This window comes from Notolepis coatsorum, assembly GCF_963971535.1.
Source record: "Notolepis coatsorum genome assembly, chromosome: 11".
In the NCBI taxonomy this organism is placed as follows: Eukaryota; Metazoa; Chordata; class Actinopteri; order Aulopiformes; family Paralepididae; genus Notolepis; species Notolepis coatsorum.
The window spans coordinates 114,778,965-114,804,385 of NC_140175.1; the positions used below are offsets into that span (position 1 = coordinate 114,778,965).

General features: G+C 41.8%; 1 long non-coding RNA gene across 1 annotated transcript in view; it reads left to right on the forward strand.

Moving 5' to 3' along the window:
• The window catches only part of LOC311236762, a 59,796-nt gene extending 34,597 nt beyond the window's left edge, over positions 1 to 25,199 (forward strand). The window contains exons 2-3 of the long non-coding RNA XR_014620249.1: positions 4,493 to 4,575; positions 25,085 to 25,199. This is a non-coding gene — a long non-coding RNA (uncharacterized lncRNA). The remainder of the gene's footprint in view (positions 1 to 4,492; positions 4,576 to 25,084) is intronic.
• Positions 25,200 to 25,421: the final 222 nt, after the last annotated feature.

Here is a 25,421-nt window from a genome sequence, read left to right on the forward strand (position 1 = left end):
AGTGTTAGAACAGCTTGAGAACGAAGGGCATACTTATATTGCTTTGTGCACAGAAGCACACTTAGGTACGAGGGAACCAGTTTAAGCAGAGCTTTGTGCACCAGAGAGAGCCATCGAGAAAATCGTCGTATTTGTAGAGATGGATAACTTGCAATGGTATATAGGGTGCAATGGTGCACTCGATTTCCACATCCCGTGACAAAGCGTAAGGCAGAATGGTACACAGTATCAAGCTTTCTAAGGTACTGATCAGGTGCATACATATAGAGTAAGTCACCATAATCGAGTAGTGGTAAGAAGGTGGTCGAGATCAGGTGACTTCTCACTTTAAGTGAAAAACAGGACCTGTTTCTGAAAAAGAAGCCGAGTTTAAGCTTCAGCTTTGACACAAGTTTGTCTATGTGAGATTTAAACGTAAGGTTCTCGTCCACTGTAATGCCTAGATATTTGTAGGAAGCAACCCTTTCGATGTCAGTCCCTCCAGCAGTAACCAGTGTGGGAAGATCAGCTGGGAGTCTCTTCCCATTTGAGAAGAGCATAAACTTTGATTTGCCAGCATTTAACACTAGCTTAAGCTGGGTAAGATGTGACTGAACAATGTCAAAGGCAGATTGCAAGAACTCCATCGTTTGCACAACACTGGGAGATGAGCAATAAATTACTGTCATCAGCATAGAAATGGTAAGCAGCATTAGACAGGTTGATTAGATACAAAGATCATTTACATATATGGAGAAGAGTAGAGGTCCCAGTACGGAACCTTGTGGTACACCCTTAAGTACAGGGAGGAAAGATGATGATAAACCAGCAGACTGTACACACTGTGATCTATCCGTCAGGTAATTTGAAAACCACTCTACAGCCTGCCTAGATAAACCAATTTTATGTAGACACTTCGATAAAATGGCATGGTCAACTGTATCAAAGGCTTTGGATAAGTCTAGGAACAGAGCTGCACAGTATTTATTGGAATCCAGTGATTCAATGACATCATTGACTACTTTAAGAGTAGCAGTGATCGTGCTATGCTTCTTTCTGAAACCTGACTGGTTCTTGGAAAGCAGGCCATGTGAGTCTAAGAAATCTTTTAGCTGCTCACTTATTAGTTTCTCAAGGACTTTGGCTAAAACACACAACTTTGAGATTGGTCTGTAATTGTTAAGGGATGAGGGAACACCCCCTTTCAACAGGGGGAGGACGTGGGCTGATTTCCAGACTAATGGAATCTCATTGCTTTCGATGGTGAGATTAAAAATGTAAGTTAAAGGTTCTGCAATAAAATCAGCAGCTGCCTTGAGAAAATGAGGCTCCAACTTATCCGGACCTGCAGATTTGGCGGAGTTGAGCTTCTTTAGGGCACACACAGTTCTGAGCTCCTCTCAATCCTCTAGCGGTTCAAGAGCGCCATCTGGTGGCCGATCGGCAGAAGTGCCAAACAGGAAGTCATGTGGATGATGTGGTGATCACCCATATTACTTCCGGGCACTCGCTATAGGTCCCGGGACTCTATCTTGACACAATACATAGCGATCCGTTGCCAATAACTCGATAAACAACATGATTTGGACGTATATACTATTATACAACCTGGAAATGGGCCGGGTATTTTGACATCCCATAATGGAAAACTGTCTACCCCACGCTGATCGCCCAACGGCCCGCAGAGACTGGGGTGAGTTTTAGCGTGTAATATTTCCGTGTTCGATACTAACTGATCTGATGAACATATGACCCACATTAGATGAATGGTATAACGCTGCCCACAGAATTATAAACGCCCCCTCGCCCATCCGGTCAACATCAGATGACGTGTAGTAACTTCCAGAAGTACGTCCAGTTGGAATTTCTTATATCGCGCTGATTGCTATCAAACTGTATTTCATCATCAATATAATGCATTTGGGGCTATAAATCACGTTCTGGAGAAAGCTGCAGAAAGAGATGAAAACATACTTATACTTTAGACCATATTTTAGTATGAATATGTGAATGAAAAAGTTTAACGTTGCTACACCATGAACAATACATATAGGACCTTGAATGGGCCCTAATAATGGCAATCTAGCAATAGAATTAAAAAAGTTATAGCCCTGCAAAGAAGGGGAACTTCTCCATGTTAAATAGAGCTGGCAACGGATGTTATATCATGAATTTAGCCTGAGGCAATCAAAGTGTTAACTGAATGCACGTGTGTGTGTGGACTACTGTACTATTACAGGTATTGAAATGAACAATGCAACAACTTCCTTATACAAATGTTTAAAAAAAAATGTATGATACAGTATCGCCACGCAAAGTATCGCGATACTACTACGTATCGATTCCCCCCCCCCCCCTACCTTGTAGTCTTTAGCCTAATTAGAGAGGAAAAATATTACTGTTCTGATGAGGATTATTTAACAAGAATCAATCATGAAATTATACCAATTCTTGATTTTATGTACAGTATATGACATGCTCCCCGACCTCTTCTTTGAGCAGGGCAGTGACACCTCCACGATGTCCCATATTCACCGCAGCTCCATCTGCTCCGAAGCCAACTAGCTTGTTCATCCATCCGGTCTCCTGTCCCTGGCAGCTGCTCAAAAGCAGTCTTGGTGGCTTGTAGGGGTGGAACGGTTCACAAAATCGACGGTTCGGTTCGTATCACGGTTTTAGGTTTACGGTTTTCGGTTCGGTATACGTTATTTTTTATTTAAAAAAAATTTAACACTCCAAAAATACCATACATCAACATAAGATATATATAGCCTAAAAATAATCCAACTTTTCAGTTATTCTCAAGGACGTAGCCATGCAAAAACTGAAAGAATGAGGCCATTTGACATCAGGCACATTATTTTGACCGTGACGGTTAGAGCTAGGAGAGATTTTGGTACATCAAGAGGGGAGGCATTGCTGAGTTAAACATGCTTCTCACAGGCGGTCGGGTGGCGTAGCGGAGATTGCGCTCGTCACCAATGCAAGAGGCTGCGGTTTGGGCCGGCCGTCATACTAACTCGTTTGGGTTAGGGGGGAGTTAGGGGGAGGGAAGTCGTGGGTGGTAATCTGGCGTTGTGGACAGCGACACCTACAGGTCAGGTCTGGGCGCCTGCTCAGCGAAAGGCAGGAAGAGGTGAAGGCAGCGTGACCTCCCACGCGTTACACTTCACCAATGAGAGTCCTCGCTGCCTGGTGAAAAGAGAGCCACTGGCTGTCTCCGCATGTGTCGGAGGAAGCATGCAGTAGACTTCAGGGTTCCCTTGTACCGACCAGTAGGGGGAACATGCGCACAACGACCAGGTAGGGGAGGAATATCGTTCCCTGTCTCTTTTAACTTTTTTCAACTGAGAAAAAAAATACTCCAGTCTGCAAAAATACGACACTTGGTGCTAATTCACGGAGCTGTAAACACTGGTTAGCCTAGCCAAGCTCTAGTAGGCTGTAAGCTTGGCGCTGTTAGCTAACGTTATAGTAGTTGGTGGACACGCAGCCTCAACAACATATTAACTGAAATAGCGTTCGCTTAGCAAGCATTATCCATGATACATTGTTTTCCAACATGTAAGCTAAAACGTACCCATGATCCGAGTAGCTATCATCACGGTTCCAGGGTGCTTGCTCGTGCATCACTGCTTTCTTCTTCTTCGTCGTTAGTACACAGAATGGAGTCATGGCAGACAAGGGAAATGATACTGCCCCAGCACTTCCTGTAGTGCAGTTTTGAATGAACGTTACCGTCTCTCTGTTTACTTTTTATACGACGCATCGACACAAAAATTCCGCGTTGACGAATTTTTATGATCGACGTCGTCGATTATGTCGACTAATCGTTGCAGCCCTACTGAATATACCTGCATATAATGCTTCCATATACCTACTTATATGCTGTATATACGGTACATGTATTCTCGCCAAATTGTTTCGGTTGTATAATTGAATGGATTATAATTTATTACTGTATCTACAAATCCTTCTGTTTAATCATCTTCCCTTTATTCATTTGCTTCGATTTTTTTGTACACTTGATCTCAAGAAGGTGGGGAATGAGCTCAGTGAGCTAGCTCGGTGGTTGCACAATTTTAAGTTTGTAACATGGTGTTATTCACCGGCAAAGATGCAATAAAAAATTCATAATTTATATTCTCCTTTGTTTCATCACAATTTACTCAAGCCTAGTAACGGACACAATATTTCTGACACTGGGAATACATACCCCCAGGTCCCTAGATGTTCCTAGATACCAAGAACATGCAAATTGACCTTGTAGAAGTGGAGCAATCTTCCATTTACTTGGGCATCTACCTTTAGGCGAAATTTCAAAAAATAGGGCTACAGCTTAACTTAAACGGAACACATTTGTGATCAGTCACCGTCAACTCCTCCGTGCAAACATTACTGACTTTTAACCCAATTGTGAACAAGATCATGTGTGTTACCTTTGTTGTGAGTCGGACCAGAGAGACATGTTGGATACAATTAAACAAGTCTCTTTCTAACGTCTCTGTGGCAGAACTGTACTGGATCAAGACTTCACATCTGGATCAAAACGTTCTTCTTGTGGAAACCGATCAGAATGTGGACACCACAACATCTGTAAGTACAATTATGTTCACATTAGGGATGCCCCGATCACGTTTTTTGCCACCGATACCGATCACCGATCGTTGTGAGCCATATCGACAGATACCGATCCGATACCGATCATTTTTGATAAAAAAAATTTATATACATTTTTTTTCTTTTTTATAAAATATATATATTATATAATTAGACTTGTACTTGTATTATCCGCGAGACATCGCCACCACGCAACAAGTCAAAATGCTTGCTATCTGCAAACAGCTCCACTGTGTGTACTGAGTAGCCTCCAGCTACGGCCAGGATTCTCCGGCGCTGCAGCTGGACCCTCCGGCGCTGCAGCTGGACCCTAGTATTGGTATAAATCAAATTCAGCAGGCCCTCAGCTCGAATAGGCATCGAATCAATGTTATAAGACATTGATATATAGCCGGCTAGCAGTAGCTACAGATAGCTCCTGATAACGTTAAGACAACGCCTCAGTGAACTATTTAGTTCAATGGGACATTTAGTTTTGAACAGTGAACTAACGCGAGCTACCTAACGTGAGCTAACGGAGGTATCAACATACACTACTAGACTTGCTGGAGCATTTGTTGATATCAGGAGCTATCAGTAGCTAGCCGGCTAGATACCGGTTAGACAATGCCTACTAAAAGTGAATAGTTGACTGGGTAATTTTATTTAAACAGTAACGATAGCTAGGTAGCTAACGTTAGCTCACGATGAATGCACTATAGCAGGGGTAGGCAACCCTAGGCACGCGTGCCTGCATAGGCACGCGGGGGCATTTTCATAGGCACAGTGGGCAGCAGTAAAAAAAATAAAAAAAATTGCTTTGAAATATTATAGTGAAATATTTTGCACTGTTGTCGCATTTATCTTGTTGAAATCCTCCCACAGGTTCTTTTTACTACCACATATTTAATTGAGACCCTTTATTTGTTTATTATTTCAATTTAGCTGGAAATGCATTGCTACATAATTCAGTAACATTTGCAGAGCCTTATAACAAAAACATTATTACGGTCACCATTGTGACCAGTGGGATTAATCAACAAATTTTATTTATTTTTCTATTTCATTGAACATTGCACATGTTAAAAGCAATTTGTTTACTCAAAATGTGAGTATTACCAAGTCAACTTGTGTTCTTAAAACAATGACAATAAACATAGTTTTATTAGGTTGAAATAATGTGGTTGTGTACTTATTTTTCTGTTAACTTATTATGGATTGAAAACCTTAATGCACAGTAACTGAACTCAATATTTTAAAGTTCTGGTAACTTATTATTATTTATTTTTTTACAGTGTAGTCTTGCGATCAATCAAAACTTATTTACACGATATACCTCACATTCACCCTCCATTCACATCCTGGTGTTCTCCTGGTGTTCTCCATTAGGCCTGTAGGTGGAGCTATGACAGCACACGTACAGTACACACACCGATGGTGTGTGATGTGTCCAAAAATGAATGGGCAAATGTGAGTGAAATGGTCGCACTGTATGCAGCTGTTTGTCTACATTGCATTCCCCCCCCCCCCAACTCAGATTTAGGGTTGATACAACCATCATAATAATATTGTTAATAATAACAATAACAATAATGTTGTAATAATGTAAAAATTATCATTAAAAAGACCTGATTATGAGAAAAAAAATTACGATGCATGGAATACGGTTGAGGCACACTAGTTACAACTATATTTCAAACAGGCACTCCATGTCAAAAAGGTTGCTGACCCCTGCACTATAGACTCGAGCAGAGCCTCCTCTCAGTCCTCTGTGTTTACAAACTGTACACGGGTGCGGGCGGGACAAGGGAGGAGGAGGAGCAGCGGCAGTTTGCAGGTCCTGTGTGTCTGAGACAGACAGCGAGTGAGATCTCCGCTTGATCGGTTTCCGCGATCTGCGAATATGACTCATTATCGGAATTCACCAATTGCATATTTATACTGATTATCGGCCGATAACGATCGGTGGCCGATCGATCGGGGCATCCCTAGTTCACATTGTTTTCCACTTATTGCTCCTTCCTTGCAGCAGCGAAGCTCGAAAGGAACTGTTGCGGCTACATGTAGGCTGTCAATAAAAAGGCTGCGAGGGGCTAAACAGAGGAGTATAAACACTGTGATGCGCATCGTATAATAATTCAGTTCCACGTCCAGAATATGCTTTTAAACTATATATTCTTTCACTTAATGAAACGCAGTAGGGGAGACTGGGGTAAATTGAGTATAGGGTTAAGTTGAGCCACCCCTTGTTTCTAGGAAATCGTAAAAAAAAGTGAGCATGTGATCAGAGATTTTGGAGAAAGGCGCCATTTCATGGAGTCTGTGAAGGTAAGAGCCACATGGCTAAAGTGGTTAGACATGTATCTCCAAAAAAAAAATTCACTCATGAAAGTGAATTTAATAGATCATTTAAAATTTGTTTTATAACTGAGTTGGGATATCTATAAGCTGCAACATGAGGTAGTAAACCTAGCATGAAAGTGCACCATTTTAGCTGTTCGGGCTAATTAATTACATATGGTATCTCTGGGGTAAGTTGACAGTTTATTAATTGTCACAATATACATGTACTTTACGGTGAAATGCTTGGTTCTGTATGAGCCCTGAGAGTGTGCTTCATATAGTAAAAATTTAAGTAAGTAAAAAAGTAAGTAAAGAGGAATATACAATGAAGGCGGCTGGGTGGCGCAGTGGAGATTGCGCTCGTCACCAATGCAAGAGACTCCGGTCTCGAATCAGGGTGTCAGCATTGCCTCCGGCTTGGGCCAGTCGTCATACTATCTCAATTGGCAGAGGTAGCAGGTGGAAGTCGATGGGTGGGGATTGGACGTTGTGGACAGCGACTCCTACAGGTCGGTTGGGGGACGCCTGCACAGCAGAGACAGGAAGTAGCGGGGGTAGTGTGAGCCTCCCATGTGTTACACCTCGCCACTGAGAGTCCGTGCTGTCTGGTGAAAAGATGCGACAGGCTGCCTCCTCGTGTACCGGAGGGGACACGTGATGCACGGCTTCTATCCTCCCTACGACCGACCAGTGGGAGGCATAGTCGAGTAACGTTCAAGACAGGGGAGGGGAGAATTGGAAATACGAAATTTGGATGGGAGAAAAATAAGGAGAAAACGTGGATAAAAAAAAGGTAAGGTGCAAATGAGGTATGAATGTATGTAGTGCAAATCTCTTTAACACTACATTATATTTATCGATAATTAAAGTGAGTGTTAAGGTGAGTGTTTGTTTAAAAGTGAGTGTGTGCATGTGGATGTGTGTGCAATGAGTGTAGAGTAGATGATGGGTTATTACATGGAGTCATTGAGCATCCTGATGGCCTGGGGATAGAAGCTCCTTCTGAGACTCTGTACTGGTCATGAGACTCCGGTAGTGCTTGCCTGACCGCACAATAAGTCCATTATTCTGCCTCATTTGTTAATGAAACAAAACCAACATCAACACAATTTACCACCAAGAGCGGAGAGTTTAGTCTCACAAAAGGATTGCTGGTGTTGTTAGCTTACATGCTAATGTGATCGGGATTTGCCATTATAATAGTTAGCATTGCGGCTAGTGTACATTAGCGTAGTAACGTTAACGCTAGTAGAATTAATGGATGAAAACGTTATTTAACAGATTGCAGAATGGGTACAATACAGGGATGCCCCGATCATGTTTTTTGCCACCGATATTGATCACCGATCGTCTTGAGCCATATCGGCCGATACCAATCCGATATTGATCGTTTTTGGTTTTATAAAAAAATAAATATATATATATATATATACTTTTATTTTTTATAAAATATATATATTATATAATTATACGTTGTATTATCTGCGAGACATCGCCACCACGCAACAAGTCGAAATGCTCGCTATCTCCACTGTATACTCTGCTTTGATCAAATCACATTCAGCATGCCCTCAGCAGGGTATATCTGCAGCTCTGCAGATATACCCTACTCCCTCAGCTAGCCCCTTTTGTGACTGCGATGCAAGCCGGGGCTCGAATACGCATCGAATCAATGTTATAAGATATTGATATCAGGAGCTATCTGTAGCTACTGCTAGCCGGCTAGATAACGTTAAGACAACGCCTCAGTGAACTATTTAGTTTAATGGGACATTCCGTTTTGAACAGTGAGCTAACGTGAGCTAACGTGAGCTAACGTGAGCTATCATGCACTACTAGACTATTGCTGGAGCATTTGTTGATATCAGGAGCTATCAGTAGCTAGCCGGCTAGATACCATTAGACAATGCCTCATGTATTAAACAAAAAGTGAATAGTTGACTGGGTAATTTTGTTTAAACAGTAACGATAGCTAGGTAGCTAACGTTAGCTCACGGTAGGCTTGGGCGGTATGACGGTATTACGGTATACCAGGGTATTTAGAAATCCCGACGGTATTGAAAACCAATACCGTCAAAACGGAGTTTTGTTGTAGTGCACACACGCGCCAGCAGAGGGCGAGACCAGTCCTCACTAGTGGGGCGAGCCATGCAGAGCTGGTTGTCTACACACAGGAGGAGGAGGAGGAGGAGGGGAACCCCGCTTCACTGGGTGAAATTAAATGAGACACGCTTACCGTTGCTGGTGCTGCGGGCTAACTGGCTATTCTGAGAGCTAACTGTTGTTGTGTATGATCACAACGGTGTTCACGCTTTACGGTAATGTTGCGACAGTGCTGTGAAAATACCGTAAAGCGTTGTGGTAACGAGAGTGTGTGTTGTTGTTGTGTGTAGGATGCTGCGGGCGAACTGCTACCATTCTGAGAGCTTAACGTTAGCACTAGCATGCTGCGGGAGAACTGCTACCATTCTGAGAGCTTAACGTTAGCACTAGCATGCTGCGGGAGAACTGCTACCATTCTGAGAGCTTAACGTTAGCACTAGCATGCTGCGGGCGAACTGCTACCATTCTGAGAGCTTAACGTTAGCACTAGCATGCTGCGGGAGAACTGCTACCATTCTGAGAGCTTAACGTTAGCACTAGCATGCTGCGGGCGAACTGCTACCATTCTGAGAGCTTAACGTTAGCACTAGCATGCTGCGGGAGAACTGCTACCATTCTGAGAGCTTAACGGTAGCACTAGGATGCTGCGGGAGAACTGCTACCATTCTGAGAGCTTAACGTTAGCACTAGCATGCTGCGGGAGAACTGCTACCATTCTGAGAGCTTAACGTTAGCACTAGCATGCTGTGGGAGAACTGCTACCATTCTGAGAGCTTAACGTTAGCACTAGCATGCTGCGGGAGAACTGCTACCATTCTGAGAGCTTAACGTTAGCACTAGCATGTTGCGGGAGAACTGGCCATCTCCGTGATTTGTTTACTTGGTAACACGGGTTGCCACCTCCCCCCCCCCCCCCCGCTAATGATAATGAAAGTCATACCGTCATATACCGTACAGGGCTCTACAGTGCGACCATATTGCTCGCATATGCCCCTAAAAATATGTGTGTGCGAACCTCAAAACTCAATTACGCGCACAATGTGCGAGTGCAGATTACAGCCTCGGACGTACTTTTTATTTCTCCGCTGAGAATCGTTAAAAAACTACAAGTCCCACATTGCACTCAAGCCAACGGTCCAATCACAGTAGAGTGAAGTGACTGGTTTCATGGGAAATAAAGCAAATTACCAATCGGAAGCTCTCATTTTGCTTGTTTACTTCCTGAAACTCCGCCATTGCGATCAGGGCTCTCGTTTTCCGAGACACTAACTTATTATAGTCTCTCTCTTACCAATAGCAATAGATTTTATAACACCTAGATTTATCGATAGCAATAGTAATATAACGTTAATGCAACAAAACAAATGCCTTGCTTTGTTAATCATAACGTTGATGCAGTAGCGTATGTCGGTGTGTTGGCTGTAACGGACATGACAATAACAACGTGTACACATTAAAATTGCGATAATCTATTCTAACATTTTCAAATCGATGCAGTTGAATTTCCCCCTTAGGATCGATGCATTGTTACACCCCTACACCAAAGTCACTGGCCCACTGTGTATCTGTGTGTATAATAACTTGGCTAGCGTTATCAACAGCAGAGATGCGCAATAGGGTCCAGATGCAGCGCCGGACGGCCGGAGTGCAAGCGGTGTGATGTAATTGGCAGACTCGACTGTCAATCAATGGTCTACCTGACACGCAAACTCATAAACAATGTTTCTGTACTGGAGGTGTACAGTATTTCAATAGGCAACCCTGAAAGGATTATTTTTCTAGAAGAGCAACACAGCCAAAACATATGCATTGTATGCATAAAAGGGGCTAAAGTTAAGTGACTGAACCTTTTGTAGCAGTAATTTGATTTGATAGTTTATTTGATAGGGACAGCACATGTTAATGAACATCAAGTACAAAATACAAAATGTAAACATGCAGGGTTGTAGCAAGAGCTAATTTACACACATGCACGCACAGTACAAATATGCATTTATTTAAAAAAAAAAAAAAAAAAAACTCTGTTACTTTTACTGTGCTCCTAAATATTTTTGGGTGCTCCTAAATTTCTTTGTGTGCTCCAAAATTTTTTCATTTAGGAGCACATGTGCTCCTTGGGAAAAAGGTTAGCGTAGAGCCCTGCCGTATACCGGGGTATTAGGTAATCAAGGTATGAAAAAAGTGATACCGCCCAAGCCTAGCTCACGGTCCCATGCACTGACTAGACTAGAGCAGACTATTGCCCGAGGCAATAGGAGCCGCCTCTGTGTTTACAGGGGTGCGGGAGGGGCAGGGGAGGAGGAGGAGGAGCGGCGGCAGTTTGCAGCTCTGTGTGTCTGAGACAGAACTCAGCGAGTGAGATCTCCGCCAAGAATTGGATCATGTTTTTCGATCGGTTTTCACGATCGGCGAAAATAAAGCATTATCGGAATTTACCGATCTCATATTTATACTAAGGCTGTCAAAGTTAACGCGATATTAATGCGTTAACTCCCGATTCTATTAATGCCACACATTTTTTTAACTCAAGATTAAATAATAAAAAAAAATAAATAAAAATGTTTTACTAGACTTCACTCATGTGTATTATTGATGCTCTCATTGATACTATGTTTGTTTCTGAAGTGTGTGTGTGTGTGTGTGTGTGTGTGTGTGTGTGTGTGTGTGTGTGTGTGTGTGTGTGTGTGTGTGTGTGTGTGTGTGTGTGTGTGTGTGTGTGTGTGTGTGTGTGTGTGTGTGTGTGTGTGTGTGTGTGTGTGTGTGTGTGTGTGTGTGTGTGTGTGTGTGTGTGAGATATAGAGAGAGAGGGGGGTGAGAGAGATGAGGAAGGGGAAAGAGAGCTGGGAGAGTGTGTGTGTGAGGGAGAGAGGGGGGTGTGTGATTAATCAGCCCTTGTGTGTGTGAATGTAACAAGTTCCTAACGTTTTCTTTCCCCTATTATTTCATGCACACTTTATTCATTGTTTTAAATTATTATTTTCTTTTAAGTTATTTTGTGCATCACTCTGTTTTGAATTTGATGCAAATTTGCAATGCATGAGGGTCATCCTTTTGTGTTAAATGGCTGCATAAAGCAAGCATTTGTTGACTCGCATGTTAAGAGTATTAAAACTTGGAACTTGAAAAAGATCTGTTTAAGGTAAAAAGAAAAAATGCAATTAATTTGCGATTAATTGCGAGTTAACTATGGACAATCATGCGATTAATCGAGTTAAATATTTTAATCGTTTGACGGCACTAATTTATACTGAATATCGGCCGATACCGATCGCTGGCCGATTGATCGGGGCATCCCTAGTACTAGGGCACGAAATTAGAGCCCGCCACCCGCCATTGGCGGGCAGATTTTACGTTTGGCGAGTGAGACTGAGAGGTCTGTCCGCCATGTGGCGGGCAACGAAATAGTCATGTGAAAACCGATAGAAAAACATGATCCAATTCTTAGCGGAGTTCTCACTCGCTGTCTCAAGCACACAGACATGCAGCGCACTGCTCCTCCCCTCCTCCTGCCCCTCCCAAACCTGTGTAAACACAGAGGCTATTGCCTGGCAGTCTGCTGACTGCTCTAACAGTTAGTCTAGTGGGACCTCTGTGAGCTAACGTTAGCTACCGTTACAAAATGACCCAGTCAACTATTCACTTTTAGTTTCATACATGAGGCATTGTCTAACGTTATCTAGCCGGCTAGCTACTGATGGCTCCTGATATCAACAAATGCTCCAGCAAGTCTAGTAGTGCATAATACCTCCGTTGGCTAGGTAGCTCACGTTAGCTCATGTTAGCTCACTACGAAATTACCAAGTAAACTAAATAGTTCACTGAGGCATTGTCTTAACGTTATCTAGCCGGCTAGCAGTAGCTACAGATAGCTCATGATATCAATGTCTTATAACATTGATTCGATGCGTATTTGAGCCCCTGGCTTCCATCGCATGAGGGCATGCTGAATGTAGAGTATAGGGTCCAGCTGCAGCGCCGGAGAATCCTTGCTGGAGCTGGAGGCTACTTGAGTATAGGGTCCAGCTGCAGCGCCGGAGAATCCTTGCTGGAGCTGGAGACTACTTGAGTATACACACAGACAGTGGAGCTGTTTGCCGATAGCGAGCATTTAGACTTGTTGCGTGGTGGCGATGTCTCGCAGATAATACAACTACAAGTATGATTATATAATATATATATATTTTATTAAAAAAATTATTTGGCTGGTAAGAAATATGCTTGGCGGGTAGATTTTTCCCATCTACCCGCCACTGGCCGGTGAGTCAAAAAGTTAATTTCGTGCCCTGCCGTACAATACGGCTCAATACAAACAATTGTTAAGGGGACGCAGACAGTTTGGACTGGGTTCCTTATAACAACTTGACAACACATGAGCTTAGTTGGTAGCCGCAGCTACTTGGGACAGCTCTGCCGTAAACACTGGAAATAATCTCTGTTACTATGTCCACATGCAACCAATGCAACCAGGGTGAGCCCAAAACTCCACCCTGGACTCCGGTTTTGAAAGAGCACGGTTGCAGTGTTCCAAAAACCCGGTTGCGTGTGGACGAACAGTGCGACTGCGCACATTAAATCACGGTTACATAAAACCCTGCATTCGTGTGGACAGGGCCTTAGCCTTGGCCCTGCAACGCTTGTTATAAATGTCCTGGAGAGTGGAAAGCCCACCTCCAATTGTGCGTTTGGCTGAACAGGCCACTCTCTGTAGTCTGCTGCGGTTGTGTGCGGTGCTATTCCCAAACCAGGAGGTGATGTTACCAGTCAGGATGCTCTCTATTGTGCACGAGTAGAAGTTCTTAAAGGGGAACTATCTTATAAATGGCCTTTTTCAGTGTTTAGCATTGTTTCCTGGCTATGTGGACTTATATTAATAGGATCTATGTCTCTAATTCTCATATTGGCGCATTCTTCCAATTCTCCTCTCACAATATTCACCCTCACTGAACTGAGTCATCTGAAAATGTGCATATCTGTGCTGTCAGAGATTTCTCAGCTGCATAATAATGTGGCAGTTGGTGTGGCAGTTGCCACCAGGCCACACAGTCGTTGGAGCCCAGCCTCAAAACGGCTTAAGATCTTGAGGTAGAAAAATGCTGTTTTTGAGTACTTGATTAGAAATGCAAAACAATGAATTTTTTTGAAAAAAAACTTAGAGGTGTTCCATAGACTCTCAGGAATTGTGTAAACGTGCCCAAATAGTGAAAGAAATAAAGTAAAATAGTTCCCCTTTAAGGGTCTTCTGACTCACTTTGAACCACGTGTGATATCTACCCTACCGTCACTGCGTTCCGAATCCTCAGCCGGCAGCTTCTCTGCATAGTCGAAAATAGTGTTATCGGCATGAAATGAAACATCTTTGTCAGACCTCCTCTTGAGGCTCCGAGTATGCTGTTCTGCCACTCTCATGTTTGGTATATTTACATCCCTTTCCCTCAAAGGTAAGCCACTGTAATGGCCATCAATCAGCATAGCAGACTTTCATCAAGGCTTGAAACTGAGCCTGTTGACTGATGTCTGGCTGTCCACAACTTGTTTCATTACTTTCATTTTGTCTGAGAGGTCCGTTCACGGTCCAACCCAACACAGTTTTGACTGCGTATGGACCCTCGTCCACACTCCGAACAACTTGCCATGGCTCCAATTAGGGATGTCCCGATCGCGTTTTTTTTCTCCCGATCCGATCCCGATCATGTGATTTTGAGTATCTGTCGATACCGATCTTTCCCGATCCGATCTTTCACATTAGTAACCAATTTGACGCATTTTTGTCAGAAACTGGCGAAGCGAGACAAGCCCCTCCGTTCACATCCCCAGCAGCAGCAGCTAGGCACGTAGCTATACATTACAGTAGCAATCACTTCACTGTCTGCCTAGCTAGCGTTGGATACCAAGCAAGCTAACATTGACTTTAACGCCAGCGCTAGCTAATGGTTAGGTAACGCTAACGCTAGCTGCAAGGTAGCTCATATATTGACGCTATCAATAGCCCCAGTCGAGCGCGGCGGCTCGCATTACATTCATCATACGAGAAATATTAAAAGTTTCAATCTGTTTGCACATTTAGTATACATTCAGTGTTCGACTTACGTAATGATTTGCTCCATTTTGGTCTGAAACGCCGACGAATATCGGAGACCACTTATGGGAGTGACATCACAAATGAATTGCCACTCAGCATAGAAACTGAGTCCTGTACTGTGACTGATAAATTAACCATTATTTTTTTTTTTTTTTCTCAGCGCGGACTCTCACTGAGAGGGTGTAACATGTGGAAGGATCACACTACCCCCCTTAGATCCTATCCTCGCTGAGCAGGCGCCCCGACCGAACTGTAGGAGTCGCTGTTTACAACGACCAGGACCCACCCATCAGCTTTCCCACCCCTAACACTGCCAATTGTGTTAGTATAAACGACCAGCCAAGCTGATAGCAATGTGGAGAGCTGGGCTCGAACCCAGCATCTCCTGCATTGGTGGCGAGCGCCTTGCCCACTACACCACCTAGCCGCCCTAAATTAGCCCCCCAACCCACCCCGTCATAGGCCTGAAAAGAAAAAGAATTGAGCAACGATTTCAACAAAGACCAAGAAAAAGGGGGGGATTATACAGATATAATTAGTTATGTCATGCTAGTTATATAGTAGAGGTCCTAACTTGATAGAGAATATGGTTCCAGCTATCTATTGTTTGATAGTTTACACCATTTAATCTAGCTGTAGAAAGCTCCATTGTTACAACATCAGCTAATAACTGTTTCCAGTGATTAAAGGGCAGAGAATGTGGAGCTTGCCATCGCAGTGCCAAACTTTCTTTTGCAGTGGTATTTCCTGCCAGCCAAAATCGTCTCTGAACAATACTTAAAGCTAAAGAATCATCATCATTGAGGAGCAATAATTTGGGACAACAGGGAATATGTTTTTGTAATACTTTAGATAGATAATTAGTTATCTGTACCCAGAAACTTTTGACTGTGGGGCATTCCCACATCATATGTGTAAAAGTACCAGTAGTATTTAGAGAACAAAGTGTACAGTTTGGTGAAATAGCACGTCTCATTCTATAAGCTTTCTGGGGGGTTAAATATGTTTTATGGACTAAATTGAAATGAATCTGCTGCCTCTGGCCCAGGCCCTGCCCCCCCATCAATCTATGGCCGGCCGGCCCCGCCTCTCGCTCTCTCTCTCTCTCTTGCGCGGACAGGGCGGGGGAGGAGGAAGGAGGGGGGAAGGACACGTGGCACAGCAGGAGAGAGGACATTGGACGAGAGTCCAGGGGGAGGGATTTGCAAGGGTGAGGGACAGGATCTCTGCATGCTAGTTAAGGCTTCATTACTTGGATAAAATTGTAAAGTTGATTTATGTGTGTACGCCCTCTGACGTAGATCCTCTCTCTCTCTCTCTCTCTCTCTCTCTCTCTCTCTGACACTAGAGAGACACTAGAGAGACAGACAATAGAGAGAGACACTAGAGAGGCACTAGAGAGAGGCACTAGAGAGAGACACTAGAGAGGCACTAGAGAGAGAAACTAGAGAGAGACACTAGAGAGAGACACTAGAGAGAGACACTAGAGAGAGACACTAGAGAGAGACACTAGAGAGACAATAGAGAGACACTAGAGAGAGACACTAGAGAGACACTAGAGAGAGAGACACTAGAGAGACACTAGAGCAGGGGTAGGCAACCCTAGGCACGCGTGCCTGCATAGGCACGCGGGGGCATTTGCATAGGCACGGGGCAGCAGTAAAAATCTATATATATATATAATTTTTTATTTATTTTTTTTTGCTTTGAAATATTATAGTGAAATATTTTGCACTGTTGTCGCATTTATCTTGTTGAAATCCTCCCACAGGTTCTTTTTACTACCACATATTTAATTGAGACCCTTTATTTGTTTAGTATTTCAATTTAGCTGGAAATACATTGCTACATCATTCAGTAACATTTGCAGAGCCTTATAACAAAAACATTATTACGGTCAACATTGTGACCAGTGGGATTAATCAACACATTTTATTATTTATTTTTCTATTTCATTGAACATTGCACATGTTAAAAGCAATTTTTTTTACTCAAAATGTGAGTATTACCAAGTCAACTTGTGTTCTTAAAACAATGACAATAAACATAGTTTTATTAGGTTTAACTTATTATGGATTGAAAACTGAAAACCTTAATGCACAGTAACTGAACTCAATATTTTTAAGTAATTTATTATTATTATTTTTTTTACAGTGTAGTCTTGCGATCAATCAAAACTTATTTACACGATATACCTCACATTCACCCTCCATTCACATCCTGGTGTTCTCCTGGTGTTCTCCATTAGGCCTGTAGGTGGAGCTATGACAGCACACGTACAGTACACACACCGATGGTGTGTGATGTGTCCAAAAATGAATGGGCAAATGTGAGTGAAATGGTCGCACTGTATGCAGCTGTTTGTCTGCATTGCATTCCCCCCCCAACTCAGATTTAGGGTTGATACAACGATCATAATAATATTGTTAATAATAACAATAACAATAATGATGTAATAATGTAAAAATTATCATTAAAAAGACCTGATTATGAGAAAAAAAAATTCGATGCATGGAATATGGTTGAGGCACACTAGTTACAACTATATTTCAAACAGGCACTCCATGTCAAAAAGGTTGCTGACCCCTGCACTATAGACTCGAGCAGAGCCTCCTCTCAGTCCTCTGTGTTTACAAACTGTACACGGGTGCGGGCGGGGCAAGGGAGGAGGAGGAGGAGCAGCGGCAGTTTGCAGGTCCTGTGTGTCCAAACTCTGGTCCAATTGATAGATTGATAGTGTTCTAATCCCAATTCTGTGCTCCACGATTGGATAACAGGTATTAACAAAGTACATCTTTGTGATAGATCTTTATAAATTATAGAAACTTGACCTTTGGATATACCTACAGTTTTTTTAGAGAAAGTAACTAAGGGGTGAGTAGTTGGTTTGGTCCATGGAACTCTATAGGCTCGCATAGCCGAACGGAGCTGTAATATTAAAAAAAGGAGGTGCCAGGTAGCGTAATTATTTAAGGTAACCAACTTGCGTCCGCGGCAGCATTATGTAGCCGTAATTCCCCCTCTTTTAACATCGACGGTTAGCTCAACTGGTTCGCCGCCTTGCTGTGGATCCTGCGGTGCGTTGGTGACAAGTTCGAATCCCTTACATTTTTTTTTTTTTTTTAACATGCATTCTTTCGCGGGTTAAGTTTAGGCATTGTTTCGGAGTTGGTTAAGGTTAGGGTTAAGTTTAGGCATTGTTTCGGAGTTGGTTAAGGTTAGAAGGGTTAAGTTTAGGCGCTGTTTCGGAGTTGGTTAAGGTTAGAGTTTGTCTTAGAGCATGGCAATATTCTTTCGGAGTTGGTTATGGTTAAGTTTAGGCATTGTTTCGGAGTTGGTTAAGGTTAGGGTTAAGGTTAGGCATTGTTTCGGAGTTGGTTAAGGTTAGAAGGGTTAAGTTTAGGCGCTGTTTCGGAGTTGGTTAAGGTTAGAGTTTGTCTTAGAGCAGGCCTGTACAGTGCGATGAATGAATTGACTTTAGTAGCACTGGTGCGATGGCCCGTGGCGCAAGCAAAAAAAAAGAAAGTGTGACGGTAAATTGAATGGACCACAGCGCCACGCTATCCACTTGGTACTTGTAGTCTCGTGCGATTAAAAACAATGTCCCGTCTCGCCTAGAGTCCATAATCAAACACCAAATCCCATAATCCCTAGCGAACAATATCCCTGCGACTAAATTGCGAGCTCAATGTACACTGACTGGGTGACTTCGACAAGATGAAGCGCTTTTTTAAGGTATTAAATCCAACAAAAGAAGTACAAGATCAAAACCCCAAACGAGCCCGAGAGGGACCACCGTTAATAGAAACGAGACAAAAGGAGAAGATTAACAAGATGTACAGATATAACGCAGAGTGGGAAAATGATTTTCCGTGGATATTTTTTAATGAGGAAGCACAGCTATTATTATTCTGTCACTGGTGCCGGGAGACTCCGGAAAAGATCCGATCAGAGAATCCCTATGTCGCGGGTAACAATATCCTAAAAAGGGATAACATTAATAAACACAATACGTCCCATCGACACGTTCTTGCCCAGGATGCCTTCAACGCTAAATAAACTACTGAGCGGGCCGGCACCCTCTTGCACTCGCTGACTAAACACGACCAGAGCGGATGATGCTGATCTCCGTGAGGTAAAGTTTAAGATGAATGTGACATATTGCATCGCCAAGGAAGAAATGCTATTCACTAAATTTAAGCTGCTAATTTTACTCTGTAAAAAGAACTCCATCGTATGGCTACTTAAATTCCCCTCCGGGATCAATAAAGTATTAATTATCTATCTATCAATCAATCTATCTATCTAATAACGAGACAATATGCAAATAAGGTAATAATAATAATAATAATTAATTTAATTTATAAAGCCCTTTTCATTCATGCAGAGTTCCTTGTACTTAGTTCTGATTAATGCAATAGTGTGTGTGTGTGTGTGTGTGTGTGTGTGTGTGTGTGTGTGTGTGTGTGTGTGTGTGTGTGTGTGTGTGTGTGTGTGGATCTGAAAAAGTGGCCAGCAGACATGATGCTGGAACTGTGACACGTGTGCAGTGCACACACACACACGCACGCACACACACACACACGAATAATTATAATAATAATAATAATAATACATTTATTTATTTGGTTCCACAAATATGTACAGGTGTTTGTATGCATTATATCTATTTTTTATGTTGGTTTATAGGTGTTTCTAGGTTGGTTTCTAGCTTTCCCTGTAATCTGAGTCCACACCAGCGCTGCCTGGTCTCGGACTGCTTCATATCGGTTATATGGTTATGTCCTTGTTCTTTTTGTTTTACATTATGGGCAAATAAAGAGAGAATTTGTCTAAAAGCATTTCTTGTTAAAGTTTGGATTTTGTGTGCCCTGTATGCAAGATTCATGTCCCTTGCCAGTCACATACCTATTTAAGTAATGAACTGCACTACTTGTGGTTGTTTTTAGAGATTTTAGAGACGTTTTATACTCGTGCTACAAGATTTTGGCCTGTGCTACAAAACTATCAACCTCTGTAGCACCAGTGCTATGTGCAAAAAAAGTTAACGTACAGCCCTGTCTTAGAGCATGGCAATATTCTTTCGGAGTTGGTTAAGGTTATGGTTAAGTTTAGGCATTGTTTCGGAGTTGGTTAGGGTTAAGGTTAGGCATTGTTTCGGAGTTGGTTAAGGTTAGAAGGGTTAAGTTTAGGCGCTGTTTCGGAGTTGGTTAAGGTTAGAGTTTGTCTTAGAGCATGGCAATATTCTTTCGGAGTTGGTTAAGGTTATGGTTAAGTTTAGGCATTGTTTCGGAGTTGGTTAAGGTTAGGGTTAAGGCTAGGCATTGTTTCGGAGTTGGTTAAGGTTAGAAGGGTTAAGTTTAGGCGCTGTTTCGGAGTTGGTTAAGGTTAGAGTTTGTCGCAGAGAATGGCAATAGAATGTAGCCTATTTCCGCACTGCCGCTCTCTCGCGCTGCCGCGGTTACATGGGCAGAGAAACGCTGAACACAAGTTTGTTGCCAGATCTTTCAGATCTGAGAATGATCTTAAACCATTGTCCTCCATAACATCGGCAAGTACATGAATGCCACAATTGGACCATGATTGAGCTACAAAACAGCGGCCTCCGCTAAGCAATAAAGGGTTATGGAATATGGTCTGTTCATGCCACTTAGTATCCCATTTAAGTAACTTTTCATATTTGTAATCTACACTGCTTTAGTGAAATATCTGTGAAGACAATGTCTTGTAAACGAATCTGTGCCACAATATGTTTTTCAATATTAAGCCAGGGGGCCTCAGAATTTAAATTAAACCAACTCAACAGAGGACGAAATGATAACGCTTGAAAATATAACTTAAAATTTGGACAGCTAAACCGCCAGATTGCCGCTCATTTTGTAAGGTAGTACGTTTAAGAGATAAGATAAGATAAGATGAGATATTCCTTTATTGATCCCCTTGGGGAAATTCAGGCATCATAGCAGCATGGGGGGGAGGGGGGGAGGGGTACAGGTAGTAAAACAACACAGTATACAGGTAGTAAAAGACAACACAGGCAGTGTAAACAATTTGATCAATATGGTCAATATAATTTACTATCTGACTAGCTGAGGAATATTCACATTATTCACAGTGTCACATAAGGTGCAGTATGCATGAGGTAGTGTTATAATTTACTATCTACTGAGTATACATTAATCAAAGTACCAGGGTAGTCTACTTTGTCCCCCTTGGGTTCCTATAAGTCCCAGGTCAATGTCTGGTAGCAGTCGCTGTCGCTGCCCCCTGTTGTGGGGCCTGGAGGCTGCTAGTCGCTGCCCACTGTTGTAGAGCCTGATGGCCGCTGGTATGAAGGACTGTCCGAGGCGGTTAGTTGAGTGTCGGGGGGGGGATGAGTCTGTGGCTGAACGAGCTTCTCATCTTGACTAGCTCGTCGTAGAGGGGGTGGTAGGGGTTCTCCATGATGGCATCCAGCTTCCTTATCATCCCCCTCTCTACCATCACCTCAAGTCTAACCCGAGCTCGCTTGCCTCGCCATATACATTTTGAGACTGCTCTATGTAAATTTTCCCAATGAGCAACAGGTGGGGCAATAGGAATCATGGAACTACAGAAGTTTACTCGAGGTAATATGTTCATTTTGATAATAGAGACTCTTCCGGAAAGGGAGACAGGTATATTACACCATCGATTGAGATCGTCTATGATTGACCTAATGGTTCTATTGTAGTTTACAGACACAATTTTTTCAATTGAAGGAAATATATCAATACCAAGATATTTAAATTGGGTTACAACCGGGATCTCATGGTCAAGCACAGAGTTAGGAGTGGTTCTTAGGTACATTAGTGCTGATTTGGTCCAGTTTATTTTATAACTTGAAATTTAACTGAATTTTTCAAAAATGTGCAGGAGGCTTAAGAGGGACTGAGATACATTCTCCATATATAACAAGATTTCATCCGCATAGAGCGAAATATGATGATCAGTATAATTTACAGAGATTGGCTTGGATATATTCTCCATATATAACAAGATGTCATCCGCATAGAGCGAAATATGATGATCAGTATAATTTACAGAGATTGGCTTAATGTTTTCTGATTGCCGTATAGCTTGGGCTAAAGGTTCAAGGGACAAAATAAACAAGCTTGCAGAAATCGGATCCCCTTGCCTACTTCCACGTATCTGTATTAATTAAAGAAATGGGGCGCCAATTAGAACACTGGTTTGGATCTTTACCTTTTTTTAATAAAAGAGATATTAGGGACATATTCACGTCTCTCCCTAAGGAGCCTTTAGATATGGATATATTAATCATTTCAAGTAGTAGTGGGCCTAAAATGTCCCAGAACCTCAAATAAAATTCAGGGGGAATGCCATCCCACCCTGGAGACTTTCCTTTATTCATAGTTTCCAGAGATGTTTTGAGTTCTTGTAATGATATAGGAGCACCCATTAAACTTGATTCAACTGGTGACAAAACAGAGAGGTTAAGGCCACTTTAAAAAGATTCAATCTCTTCAGAGGAGCGCTCGCCTTCTGTAGTATATAAATCATTATAAAATTTAGCAAATCTTGTATTGATTAATTTTGGATCTGTAAGCAGCTCACCATTTTCTGATGTAACGTAGTAATATTTCCTCCAAGATCACTATTGCGTAGTTTGTTGGCCAGTATTTGACTCGGTCGACTACCATGAAAGTATTGATTTACTCTACCTTTATGGATGGAGGATTTGGCTCTTTTCCTGATTAGATCGTTTAGTTCACTCTTAACATTGGCTAGTGTAGCGGCAGTCTGCTGAGAGTAATGCCTCTGTTGAGATAGGTCCAAGGTAGACAGCATGGTTTCTAATTCCGATATTTGTTTTAGCTGAGATTTATTAAGACTTGAAGAGAAAGTAATAGCATTATTTCTGACGAAGCCTTTAGTGGCGTCCCAAAGTATCCTGAAATCATCCACGGAGTTATTATTAATCAACTGACTGAAATTGCTCACAGAATGCTGGATTATCCAATAAAGAGCAGTTAAAGCGCCATCTGGTGGCCTTTTTCTTAGCCTGGCTGAATTGAAATGGACAGAAATAGGCATGGTGATCTGATAAACTCATAGGTCGGATTTAAATTTGACGTCTGAAAATAAGAATGCTGATATTAAAATTAAATCAATACGGGAAAATGATAGATGTCTATTAGAGAAAAAGGTATACTCCCTGTTGCCTGGATTATGAACCCGCCAAAGTCAGATAGCAAGTGCTTTAAAGCGTTTGTCGAGCGAGCATTATGATTAACTGCTTTAGATTTATCCCAGGTATGATCCAAAACAGAATTCATATCTGACCCAATCAACTGGAAATCAGCTAGTTCCATTAGTACTTTATTCAATGATTGAAAAAAGTCTGGTTCATAACAGTCTTTTACCATTATGAATACATTTTAGAAAAGCTATTCTTCCTTCTTGATCACTGCCTTTGCCTATGATGGTACTTTTGCATTTTTTTTATCAATGATTATAGCAACCCCTTTGGTTGTATTCAAAGCTGAAGCAGAAGAAGCCACTTTATAACGCTGATTTTCTAATTTGTGCATATCTCTTTCAAGCAAGTGCGTTTCTTGTAGCATGGCAATTTTTACTTGATTTCTTGATATAGTATCAAGACAGCTAGCCATTTTAATGGAATTGTTAAGACCTTTAACGTTCCATGAAAAAATAGCTAAAGACGACATTTATAATATGAAGTAAAATAATTCAAAAGTATTATCTGTACTAATAGATAACCTAAATTTGGTCTTTGTTGACGAGATGCCCAAAGTATGAACATAAGAAGGGAAAAAGGCCCATATAACCCACCCCATCTTAAAAAAAAAATCTGTAAGAATATAAAAAAAAACAGTACAAAAACAACAAAAAGAACAAAAAAACAAAACAAGAAAAAACAAAGGTGATTGGTGCCCCTCCCACGTAGATCCTCCCCACCCCGTATATCTAACACAGGGTTGTGACATAGCTGCAAAAGGAAGCTCATCTCCTCATGTCCCAGTGGGTGGCTGTGTGCTGGTCGGTTCTCTGTGCAATTGGAGTAAACAGTATTGATTGTCTGAGCAACTATTCAGTTGGAACATATCTTTATGACATTTGTCAAATTGATCAAAATAATGTTAAAAACGTTGTGTTTAACCAATTAATAAGTAGACTTGGATAGCTTAACTATGTCCCTCTGCACAGAGAAGCCCCGCAGAACAGCACCACCAGATTAATCCTATGATTGACTATGCAGATGGATAGGTTAAGTTAAAAAAAATGAAAAGAATAACTGAAGAAAAAATAAATATGAAGAGCAATAGGTAAAATAAAAGGGATATTGGCCAAAAGTATGAAAATTACTTTAACATTGTTGGTATCACCATTAAATAATTAGTGTTCTTGAGTGAAATATCGCCGTTAAGTATTATGCTAATGCAAGTGGTTATATACTAAACTATAGTAAGTTTAGTCTGAGGAGAATTGGAAAACAAATAATGAAACGAGAAAAACAAGAAGAAAACAAGTAGTTAATAATACTAATAATAATAACAAAGAAGGTAGTAAAAATATATATTAAACCTTTTTTTTTTTAAACTACTATGACAGACTATGAACAAATCAACAGATAAAGGTAACAAGTCTCTCCTCCTTTGCCTTTCGTTGTCTTGGTGCTGGGCAGACTGAAAGGTTATAGGGTGGCAATATGCTGGATATAAGACTGTTGAAAGAAACAGGCAACAATGATATTGTTACAAGGATGGATAAAACCACGTCATATTGCAGGCAACTGCCTGTTGGGTTGGGTTTTATCTCAGTATTTAGGTTTCAATAACTGCCCTTGGAGCAGATTCACGTTTAAATCACACTAAATTTGGAGGATAAAACATTTTTAGAACTTGAGAAATACAAACTGAACGAATGCAAAACACACAAGATCTGAACTTTTCATTGTTGTACTTCTCTCTTCTCCAGGTACAATTGCTGCATTGCTCCCCAACAACAAGCAGAGATATGAACGAGTCAAGGCCTCACTGCTGTGACCAGTGTGGAAAGAGCTTCATCAATAAGTCCACCTTTCTAATACACCAGCGCATTCATACAGGAGAGAAGCCCTACCACTGTGACCAGTGTGAGAAGAGCTTCAGAACCGCTCGACGCTTAAAGGAACACCAGCGCATTCATTCAGGAGAGAAGCCTTACCACTGTGACCAGTGTGAGAAGAGCTTCAGTCAATCTGGAGCCTTAAAGCAACACCAGTTTATTCATACAGGAGAGAAGCCGTACCACTGTGACCAGTGTGGATCGCGTT